Below are 9,596 nucleotides of genomic sequence, written 5' to 3'. Positions count from 1 at the left end.
GTCCCTATCCCTCCAGACTCACACCACTGTGTCCCTATCCCTCCCTCCCGACCCACACCACTGTGTCCCTATCTCTCGCTCCAGACAGAAGCAAAGAGTACACGGGTTCCTGCTGCTCCCACTCAGCGCTTCCCGAATGTTAATGATGACGTGGAAGTCACGTGAAGAAGAGTGGGCGGGCCGTTGCTAAGGTCCGTTTCTCGGATGGGAACTAGTCGCTACCGCGGCCGGGCTCGGAGTTCAGTGTCTGAGGCCGGAAGTGCGCAGTACAACTTCCGGGTCGTGCCCCGGCCCCGTGCTGCCTCTTCCGATGGGACCCGGAAGTGAACTCCCTCCCACAGCATGTCACTTCCGGAACCCTCGCACACCGTTGGGCTTGCAGGAGAAGTGAGGTAAGCCCCCCTTCCCCCTCATAAAAGCACAGGTGGCTCAGCGCCCCTCCCCCCCGTGTCCCCAGCGCCCGCCTCCTCATCCGACACCCTGAATTCCAGCCTGCCTCGTGCTTAAAACCCCCCCGACCCCCATCCAACGCCAGCATCTGCTCGAATCTCCCCAAAACTGCAGCCCCCCATCCCAATGCACTCTACCCTCCCTCCCACCCCGAGCTCCCCAAAACTGCAGCCGCTCCTGAACCCCCAGCCATGCATTGCACCCCCCCCCCTCACAGGGCACCCCACCTCCCTCCCCACTCAATGCCCCCATCCCAATGCACTCTTACCCTCCCTCCCACCCCGAGCTACCCTGGTCTCTGCCACCCTGAGGTGTCCCAGCCACCCCGCAAGGTGCCCCTCTGCGATAGAGCCCCTGCATCGCAATCTCTCCCCCTGAATGCCACACACTCCCCAGTGCACCCCCTATTACACCCCCCTCCCAATGCACTCTTACCCTCCCTCCCACCCCGAGCTACCCTGGTCTCTGCCACCCTGAGGTGTCCCAGCCACCCCACAAGATGCCCCTCTGCGATAGAGCCCCCGCCAGCATAGCCCCTGCATTGTAATCTCTCCCCCTGAATGCCACATCCTCGCACTCCCCAGTGCACCCCCTATTACACCCCCCCTCCCACCCACGGCGAGCTGTCCCTGGTCCCTTCCACCCTGAGGTGTAAGCACGACAGCCCGTGAAACAGGATAAAGATAAGCGAAAGCCGGTACTCGTATAAACGGCTGTAATTGCTAATCGTAGTGAATTGCGGAAAACGGGTTGGAAACTACTCATAGGTCAAGCGAAGTGCTAGAAGCGCAGGAAGTGTATCGGTCGGGGGAGTCTTAAAGGAATGGGAAGAGGGGGGATGTGGAAAATTCAATAAAGGAAACACTCGGGCAGAATCGACAGGCAGCAATGCACCGGTTGCTGCAGTCTTGTGAGGGATTAGGACCAGGTTTCCAAGGGCGTGATCGATGGAAACGTTGGAGGCATGTCGGAGCATGGACATGTGAGGTGGTTTCCCACGTGCAGTCGCATGGTGCAAATCCTTCCAGTTAATTAAGTACTGAAGTCTCCCTTTGTAGTAGCGAGAGTCACATATGCCGGCCACTTCATATTCCGGGCCGTATAGAGTATCAATATGCTTTGGTGTAAAGCGCTCTATAAATAAATAAATCAATATGTGGGGGCCAGTAGTAGTTTTCCTCTGAAACCGATATGAGAATACAGGTTTCAATTGGGGAAAAATGGAAAACTGGGTGAATGCAAGACCTTATTTGGGGAGTCTAATTGGATAGGCTATTGGCCCCAGTGAGCTTCTAAGAGAAGGAGAGGAAAGGCAGAGTACCTCCTAAGGAGGTGCAGTGAGACGTGTGACTTTAGAGACGTCAGCGATATCTGTGTAGAAGGAAAGTGTGGAGTTAAAGATGGCCCCGAGATTCTTACCCTCGCAGGTAGGAGGAGGGCCAAGGGAGGCCGGCCAGAGAGGGAGTGGAAAGGATGGTGAAGGTGTACCAATGAGGAAGATGGCAGGTTGGCATTTACACAAAGATCGTTGGCGGAACACCAATTTTGAATGGCGATTGGGCATTCGGAGATGAGGGAAGGAGAGTAGGTGTCTGAGGGGAGCCTGAAAATGAGCTGGGTGTCATTAGCATAGCACTGGAAGTTTGAGCAGAAAATGGAAATGCAGTAGGTGAGTTGCCTGGTATTGGTTGAAAAGCCAAGGCAAGAGGTTAGATCCCTGGGGAACACCACAGGTAGAGAGGGAGATAGAGGAAAGGAAGGACCCAAGTTGTACCTGGGAGTCAGCCAGGCCAGTGCCTGATCGATTATACCCGGATTGTCATGGAGACGACTGAGCAGGATGGTATGGAATGGTTGATCGTGTCGAAAGCAGAGGAGAGATCAAGTAGGATAAGGACGGAGGGAATGTTAAAGTCAGGTTGGAGAGCAGCTCTTAACGGATGTTCAGGAGAGCAGTTTCCGTGCTTCTGCCAGCTCTGAAACCAGATTGGTGGTCATGGAGAGAGCCAGCAGAGTCGGAATGAATGTTAAACTGAGAGATGGCACGATTTTCCAGGAACTTCCCCAAAAAGGAAGCAATAGAAATTTTGTGATATTTAGCCGGACAAGAGGGATCAGCTGTAGGGTTCTTGAGGAGAGGATGCACAAGGGAGAGCTTCAGAGGGGAGGGGAAAAGACCCAGAGGCAAAGTTACAGAAATCGGCAAAGGGCCGGAGCGAGGGTATCAATGTGGTCCTTGATGGTTTTAGAGGAACAGGGATGGACCTGTTTTGATGAGGCTTTCATAGATCGGACTTGTCTAGCAATCTCATCAGGGGAGAAAGGAGGAGAAAGAGGGAGGTGGGAGTGACAGGAGGGTCAGCAAGCTGGGAAGGAGAGGGGAGTGGAGGCGGGGGGCGGAGGAGAGGGTGGACAAGATGTCCTGGGTTTTGGAATTAAAGGATTTGATCTAAGCATGTGTGAAGCGCATTAAGTTCTGCACGCAAAGCCTGTAAGACTTGCGTTATGGCTACCTCTGGGTCAGGTGCTTGATCCATTGGGAGAAAAGGGCAGAACAGGCTCCTCAATCTATTGTAATATGAGGGCTGCTTCTATTCCCTTAAACCTCAATAAGGCCTAATGATGACAGCAACATTAAATTAAACTGCAGTGCACATAATGTGTGTATATATACTATATATCATCAAGTAAGAAAATGTATATCATCAAGTAAGAAAACAAAACAATGTACTTGTATAATGGTCTGAGAAGGAATAAAAGAGAAAATGAATCGGAACTGTATTCTACAGGCAGCTACTTAAGTAACTGCTCAGAAGCCAGCCCAGGGAGGAAGCGCAGGAAACACAAAGGGTAAAAAGAAAAGAAAAACCCATAAGGCAGTCCAAGTCAATCTGATTCCAAGACAAATCCCACAAAAGAAACAATCATTAAAAAATCAACATCAATCCACATAGAAAAATAACAAAAGTCAACCCAAGGAAGAGCACTGTAAGCAAATCTAATGAAAACAGTTGAAGCCCCATGCAGAAAATGTAACAACACAGAAGACTTTCAGATGGAGAATCCAGGGAACGAAAATCCTATGGAGGGGAAGGCCGGCTCGGCGGCAAACGCACTGGAATGGCGAGATGTTGAGGAGCACCGAACTCCTTAGGAATCATAATAGATATGCTACGAGACAAGCAGAGGCCGACAGCATAGTTTGCAATGTTTGACATGCCGTAATGACATCATCCATCAAAGACGGTGGACGGCTGGCAAATATAGTTTCGCCAGCGTCGCAATATTAATTGTTCTTCCTTTACTGACTGCCAATTGACAGCTAGGATATCTGGCAGGTGTTACCCCACAAAAGGAGTAATTCTGGTAGAGTTTCTAAAACCCCCAGTCCTGACAGTTAGCACCATTAGTGATCATTTGTCACCGAATGTGACGGGGGGCACCAGAAACAACGAGGTCCAAAAAAAGTGTGGTGTGTGAGTTCTGGTAGCTTTCCAGGATACCAAGCTCTTAGGGTAAAGTAAGTGCTGGGTGGGTAAATGATGAATATTCTTGACTAGTAACATTGTGCTAACAGTGTTGCTACTACCATACACAGAAACTATAGGATACGACATGGAGGCAAGCAGGAAATAAAGAGGTGCTTGGTGAATGGACACACCCGCCCAAATGTGTTGCAAAGCAGTTGCCTTGTTGTAGAGCTGTGAAAATAGAAACCTCTTTAAACAAAGTTTACTGCGCAGTGCATACAAATGCCAGTTCCTACTTAATACAGAACTGGTTCTGTACCAGTGTTTCTGAAATACTGGGTTCGGCCCAGGAGTTGGCCAGTCACCAATGAATCGTAACAGGCAGTTCCATATCATCCCGCCAGTCTCCTTGGAGGTGTCCAAACATCTCTAAGAAGTTGGTTGCAGCTCTGGGGGATCAAATGTTGCTAGTACAGAGGTAGTTTAGCTTGACAGATGGGTCTGGCGAGTCATGATCTCAGTTGTGGATGTTACCAGGAGCTGAAATTCAGACTTTCCGACAACAACCAGGAGGCAATGTCTTTGTGGCCAAGCAAGGGTCTTGGGGCAACAGTGATGGAGGGCAACACGTTTCAGTTCCAGCTAGAGCTCTACCAGGTGGAGACTCTTGTTCAGAGGAAACTTGCCTAGCATTTCAGTGCTGGACTGCCCTGGCGGGTGCGACCAGACTGTTGTGCACATTTTGTTTTTCTTCTCTGTGAAAGGTACCGTAGTGTTAAAACAGAGTTGAAGACCATCTTGAGTGGGAAACCTGTAGAAGTGGTTATTTGGCCGTGTTCGTTCTCAGTAGAGGGGTTCCCACATTTCTGTATAGTTTGTCTACCTGGTGGAGAGCACACATGATAATAATGCCATGGACACCCGGGTAGTTAAAGGGAGGGCAGGGCACTGCAGAACCAAATGCACTGCCACATGATATAAAGTACCCTGAATATGGCAGTGGTTAGCGGCAGTAGAGGGCATTGCAGAGGCTGTGGGGCTCTAATAATGCAATGGCCACCTGGGTAGTTAAAGGGAGTTCAGGACACTGCAGAACCAAATGCACTGTCACATGATATAAAGTACCCTGAATATGGGAGTGGCTAGCGGAAGTAGAGGGTATTGCGGAGTCTGTGGGGCACTAATAATGTGATGGCCACCTGGGTGAATAATGGTAATGCAAGAGATGAAGTGCAGCCATGAAGTCAATGTCCCTTGATGAAGTTGCACAGCCGTGAGGCTGCATGTGTCAAGGCACAGAAGAGTCTGTACTCTCGATGACTCTATCTCGCCCACGACTTCCATGAGATGTGGGAGGGCATTTAACAAAGACACATTGGTATGCCTACCCGGGTCAAAAGAAGACATATCTTCACCTTATGGGAGTTGGCGTTGATTATGCTTGTTTATCAGATACTGGCCTTACCCTGCTTCTTTGAGTGCGATGAGCATTGTACAGGTAAGGTCAATCCCTTTCCAAAGAAGCTGGTGTTGGAAACAATAGCCCAGAGTGACCCCCAGAGGTCATACCTCAATGAGGGAAAAAGCTTTACAGGGGGGAGAATGCGGTTGAGGTCAGGATCCAAAGATGCATGGTAAACGGGAGCCCCAGGGAATTCCTAGGAAGACCACCGGCATGTTGGCAGTTAGGATCCGAACTGAGGATGGAGAAGGGTTCCAGAGGATCCAGAGAAGGAGAGAGACAACCCCCGAGGTAGCAGTAGGTGAACCACGGAAGCAGAATTTACGGACAAGAAGGTGACACAGGAAGGCAGGCAAGAGCGAGGCGAACAAGGAACATGGTGGAGTGTCTGCGGCAGCATGGAGCAAGGCAACTGCAGCATTGCAACACATTGGCCGTCTCTGAATGATTGGAGATAAGGCATCAGCAGCTAGACTGCTCGGTGCCAGAGCATCTAAGACGTGCTGTCACCTCACTGCCCTCTTGGTTGGGGCGCATGCCCTCCTGAGGCCACGGTGCATGTCGCCGCCAGGGCCAAAGGAACTCGTCTCTGACATTGTTGCAGCCGCAGCTTCCATCATCCAGTCTTGCTCCAGATTCCATGACTAGTGGTCGCCACAAGGAACGGCCTCAGAGCCCTTTGTGATGTAGAGAATCCTGGACATGGGAGGACACCAGCTCACCGTACAGAAGACCTGCAACATTCAACATCTGTCTAATTAGTCCTGGATATGCAAAACCAACAGACGTCCACACACGTCCCCTGCACACCCTTTCAATTCTAAATACAATCAATATTTGTTACATTTGCAATAATTATTGAAAATAAATTCTTAGGAAACCAGTTTTTTGTTAAAAAAAATGTATATTCAAATCAATTTTTACTATAACTCACATATTAACCTCACCTTGGTACATCAAATCATTAGTTTCTGTATTGGAATCATACTAAAAGAGATAGTCATATGCTACCCTAGACATAGGCGTGACTCGAGGTCACCACACAATTGCAGCGAGGCCAGGTGACTGCTGGCTCTCAGAAAGGAATATCACTATAGACTACATACAATGCGATAATAATGCAGGCAATGTTATCGCATTGTTACTGTAAAACAATGCAAGAAATGAAATAGTTTGTCACTCTGTCTACTAACCCACTAAATATGCAAACCAAAAAATACTTGACCATGCATATTCCACATGCTACGGCACCCTTTGTATATATGTCTTTTTGTTAGTTAAAAATAAACCTTTGTTCATTTATCACTCCCGTAGTCTACTGTGATATTCCTTTCTGAGAGCCAGCAGTCACCTGGCCTCGCTGCAATTGTGTGGTGACCCTGAGTCACGCCTACGTCTAGGGTAGCATATGACTCTATCTCTCTTTGTTTCAATATATCTCCTAACCCTCTAGAGTCAGGCCCCCTTACTAAAAAAGAGGGTTCCGCCCATTTTCTCTTACATTGGAATCATACTAGAATTAATGCAATTTGAAAAAGAGTGCAATAAGTTATTGTATCACTCTTCACTTTGTTACAATTGTCCTCATGGGTAAACAATAGTTTAATCACAAATTCCTTTTATATGTACTGAGATGTAAAGTTCACATGTTGGTCTGGAAAATGTCAAAAACATAAAATATTTGCTCGACGCGTTTCGGGGTTTAGATGTATCCCCTTCTTCAAGAGTTGTTCACCCACTTTTTCTCTTTCTCCTCATTCACCTTGGAGTCTGTAATGGCTTCACTTGACTCCTCAAGTTAATGGTTTCATCAAATCCCTGGTTGAATGGTTTGGAACTAGGTTCACTGCTTGGCTTTCAATACTCTGGAGCTGCCTTCACGTCCATATGGGTATAATCAGCAGCTGCTGATATATGGTATTTGAAAAGTACCATAAATGTGTCTCTTCAGGGGAAGCGCCAGCTTCCCCTGAAGACACACAACGATCTAACGGGTGCAAGGGAATCCACTACCCTAATCCATCCAGGAGGGACTTTTCAAATCCCCTCTCATATACTGAAGGGATGAAAATTCTACAGATAAAAACACTGAGAACATTGGTTTATCACCCCTAAACTGTGATGGTCTTGTTGAGCGTTTTAATCAGGCGCTCAAGAGAATATTAGAAAAACTCATGGATGAATACGGTAAGAACTGAGTCACTAGGATCCTGACGGCTCTTTTTGCTGTGACAGACACATCAGGCCTCTTTGGGATATCCCCCCCGCTACCCCTTTGAGCTCTTATATGGAAGGAAGCCCCAGGATGTTCTCGATATGCTTGGAGAAACCTGGGAGGAAAGAGACGACACCATTTTACCCATCTCACACACAGTCTAAAACATAAAACAAAACATGACCACAGTCCGGGAGATCGTGAGAAACCATCTAGGGCAAAGCCAGGAAAACCAAAAGACCAATTATGACAAAAAGGCTGTTTCCTGCTCCTTTTCAGTAGGGCAATTGGTCCTGATGATGTTACCCACCACAGACAATAAAATGCTGTCTAAATGGTTTTGCCCTTATAGGATCTGGGAGCGAAAAGGCCCTTCTGATTATGTAGTTTCACAACCCGACTGTTAACAGAAACTGCAATTGTATTATGTTAATCTCCTGAAAGAATGGAGTGTGGATCGGAGTGAAAATTCCACTGTCTTCCATGACATCAGAACACCACATGGGGAGATAGTAAATCACAGACCATATCAAATTCCTGACGCTAGAAAGAAAGAAAATAATAGAGCAGGCGAGAACATGATACAATCTGACATCATAGAACCTTCAGAGAGCCTGTGGTCTTCGACAATAGTGTTAGTTGCAAAACGTGCTCAATTGTGCAGATTTTGCATTGACTTCTGGAAGTGAGTTTGATCTTGCAGTTTGACAGCTGTCTAATGCGTGGAATAGATTACATGATTGACAAGTTGGGTTTTGGGATTGACACCCACCTGTCAATAGTTGTTAACGACGGAGTCCTGTCGCCACTCTCCTTCCTGACGAGAGGATTATCATCTTAGACTCTGATCAGAACACCGAGAGGTGGCGAAACTCTGCGGGGTGCGCCCCAACTATGCTCTCCTTCTCAATCAAAACATACTGACACCCTGTGGAGATCTTTGCCAGCCAATGAGGATAAACACTTATTTTGTTTATTTTTTTTAACTTTATTTATTAATTGTGGTGGTACACTTCACTTCAACATGACATTCCATAACATTCAACAATTTACTTATCCGATATCGAAACATGATCACAGCTTATAGAGTCTACACAGTCGGTATATTACCGAGTCCAGCCGGGCTACTCCCAGCCGACCCTGATTCACACAAGTATACCCTGAACGGAGCCCAGATATCTTTGGGTTTGCATGGCCTCGGTAGCGACATTACGTATTGTTCCTCGCATTCATTGACATAAGCCAGTTCTTTAAGGAAGTGATTTGCACGTGGTGCATATGTACTCTTCCATTGTTGCAATATACATTTTTTGGCCACTATGCATGCTACATTAATCGTCTGGTCACCTCCGAGGTCTTCCCAATGTCCCCGAATAAGTATTTTTGGAGCGTTACGTCTGCCGGGATCTGTGTAATATCTTCTAGAATGGATGCTACTTCGCCTCAGAACCTGTATATGGGTGGGCAGCTCCAATACATATGGAATGAGTCAGCATGTTCGCTCCCACATTTCAGGCAACTGACTGAACCATCTCGTGTGAATTTAGCTACCTTCTCAGGGGTGTAGTGCAACTTGTTTAATACCTTAAATTGGATCTGGCAGAGGCCTGCATTGATGGACACTCTTTTAGTTAAATCACAGTATTTTCCCCATTTCTCGTCTGAAATTGTGATTCCTAGATCAGCTTCCCATAATAGTTTGATCTTATTTGTTGTAGGTGTGTTTGCCTGCATGACTGCATAGAGCCCTGAGACACCAACCCCCGCTTGGGTGGACAGCGCAGCGAGGCATGTGTGAGTGGGTGGTTCGTCAGGGAATAGAGGCCATCTGGCTTTAAAAGCCATCCGCATTCGATGATATTGTAGTATTTTCAATTGATCCCACCCCATTCCAACTTTAAATTCCTCCAAAGTTATGAATTTGCCATTAGGGTAGATATCTTGGAGTTTAAATTCCTCCTCTGGATCCCAATTTGTTCAGACATCTGGGTCATACGAT

The 9,596-nt window shown here is 47.4% G+C and overlaps 1 protein-coding gene across 1 annotated transcript in view; it reads left to right on the top strand.

The window, feature by feature from the left end:
* Positions 1 to 299: 299 nt before the first annotated feature.
* Positions 300 to 9,596, top strand: part of LOC138565303 (zinc finger protein 2-like) — a 259,562-nt gene continuing 250,265 nt past the window's right edge. The window contains exon 1 of the mRNA XM_069642970.1: positions 300 to 392. The gene's annotated coding sequence lies outside the window, so the exon portion shown is untranslated. The remainder of the gene's footprint in view (positions 393 to 9,596) is intronic.

Source organism: Ambystoma mexicanum, chromosome 1p, assembly GCF_040938575.1.
Source record: "Ambystoma mexicanum isolate Mex_15411 chromosome 1p, UKY_AmexF1_1, whole genome shotgun sequence".
NCBI classification, from domain to species: Eukaryota; Metazoa; Chordata; class Amphibia; order Caudata; family Ambystomatidae; genus Ambystoma; species Ambystoma mexicanum.
Note: the sequence above shows the minus strand (reverse complement) of the source record. Positions and strands in the feature narration are given on the sequence as shown.